Raw genomic sequence first — 2,050 nt, 5'->3', positions numbered from 1 at the left:
GGGAATATGTAGCATAAAACGTAGAAACAAGAGCATAGAACGTTAGTATAATAGTTTTTGTAACAAAGTGGTTTTTGCTCTTTACCGTGGAGCCCAAATACATCATTAATTTCATTGTTATTAATTAATTACTTAACAGATACAAATACTAATCCACCAAAGAGTTCCACAAAGTGTTATGTGAATGGAGCATGCAAAGCTATTTGGCTGTCACTGTTAATTCAGCATAAATTAGAAATCTGTTGTGTCTGTCTGTAGTAGAGAGAAACTGACTTTTTTTGTATCATAATGTATGTCAAATGTTTACACCCACCAAACCCCTGGATATTTTATTTATTAAATTATTTGACACGTTTTATCTCACATTCCTGTTGCTCTTTCTTTCTGTGTTTCAGTGTTAAATTGTGACATTCCTAAAGTGTTTACTGGTGATTTGAAAAGTTCACTTGAGGACAAATCCCACAGCTGGATCATCTGTAACCTCAGTAAGTCACTGGTGTCTTAAAAAAGTTGCCTCATGTTCAAAAGTCTTGTTCTTCAGTGTAAAACAGTTGTTACGGAGTGAAAACAGTTTTACTTGAATGATGAGGATGGATTACTAAATATTATATACAGTATATATTGATAAATAGTACATTATATGCCAGAAGAAAATAAGACTTTCACAACAAACTACTGTCACATGATAATTTATTGATGTATAAATAGAAATAATACAAAAATAGGATATGTAAGAAAATAAACATTACATTTTAGAATAAATAAATATAACTTATGTATGTTACATGTGTTAATTAAATAATACAATCACTCCTGATAATTCCTGTGATCATTTCATTTCCCTCTTCTTTGCACAATACTTGATGTCTTTCAGCACTTTGTGTAGACGAACACTATCATCCGTCAAGGAACAGTTGGTATTCCCTTCCTGAAACAAAATCATTTCAACAATTTTAATTCTAAGCACACAAAGATTTAGCTAAACACAGAACTGAAATGGTACAGAAAATGATGAACATTAAAGGACATTTTTATTTTTACAACAAATGCCTTTTAGAGTCACAGCAACATGTTTGATTTGTTTTTAAATTTTGGTTTCAGAAGGGACTAAAAAGCATGTTCAATAACAATTAATTCATCTTTACCTTGTTAGTTATCTTGTTGTACTGATGCAAAAGACGAGTGAGTTTCTCTAAACCAGTGCCATTCACAACCTTCTCTGCGCAACAGAAGAAATTTTTCTGTGAAGAGAAAGTCACAATTAGCAATGGCAACCAAATCATTATCTTCGCACGTTCCATGCAAAGTGTGTAAATTACTTCTGCAATGTCTAACAGATGTCAAAGACCACTGTGTACAATAATCAAAATAAAAGTAAAATGTTTCCAACGTACCACACAAATTTTACCATTTTCTGTTGGTATCTCTGACACTTTTTTATTCTCCCACATCTATGACAAGATAAGAATGTCAGTATATTATAAAACGAACAAACAAGAAAACAAACAAACAACATGTAGTTTTATAGTTTTCTTACCGTTTTATTGAGAATAATATTTTCCACCTCCTCTTGAATCATGTCCAGCAGAAGTTTTGGGTCTGTCTTTTCATCTGTCTGTCCATGTGGTGCTGCACATATCATTGCAATCAGCATCATCAGTGAGAGACTCTGAATATTAACCTTCTTCATGTCTTTGGAAGAGACCGTGAGCCAGCACTGTCAGGTTGAGAAGAAAAGTCGAATACTCTCCACCGAAGTGTTGCTGCTTATATTGACAAGAAATGCTAACACTCAGAGACCACAGCCTGCAGACACGTCAGAAGAGGAAGACACCAAACAAGGACTAGAGTGATGTGAATGACATGTAGATTATCTGTTTTACTATCAAATGTTCCACGGGGTGCATCTATTACTAAGAAATTACTCATTAATCCCTCATCAGCGAAGCTCTCATCAATAATTGTAGATCATCACCTTTTGTTACATTCTAATGTCTGAGGACAGAAAGAAAGAATTACATCTAATAACAAAATATATCATTTTAATATG

General features: G+C 33.2%; 1 long non-coding RNA gene across 1 annotated transcript; it reads right to left on the bottom strand.

Moving 5' to 3' along the window:
• Positions 1-756: 756 nt before the first annotated feature.
• On the bottom strand, positions 757-1,760 carry LOC137189249 (uncharacterized). The gene is made up of 4 exons (XR_010929606.1): positions 1,538-1,760; positions 1,395-1,451; positions 1,146-1,241; positions 757-928 (listed from the first exon to the last, which is right to left on the bottom strand). It is a non-coding gene; the product is annotated as an uncharacterized lncRNA (long non-coding RNA).
• Between the last annotated feature and the right edge of the window lie 290 nt (positions 1,761-2,050).

Source organism: Thunnus thynnus, chromosome 9 (genome assembly GCF_963924715.1).
Source record: "Thunnus thynnus chromosome 9, fThuThy2.1, whole genome shotgun sequence".
Taxonomy (NCBI): Eukaryota; Metazoa; Chordata; class Actinopteri; order Scombriformes; family Scombridae; genus Thunnus; species Thunnus thynnus.
The sequence above is the reverse complement of the archived record's forward strand: the minus strand, read 5'-3'. Positions and strand labels throughout refer to the sequence as shown.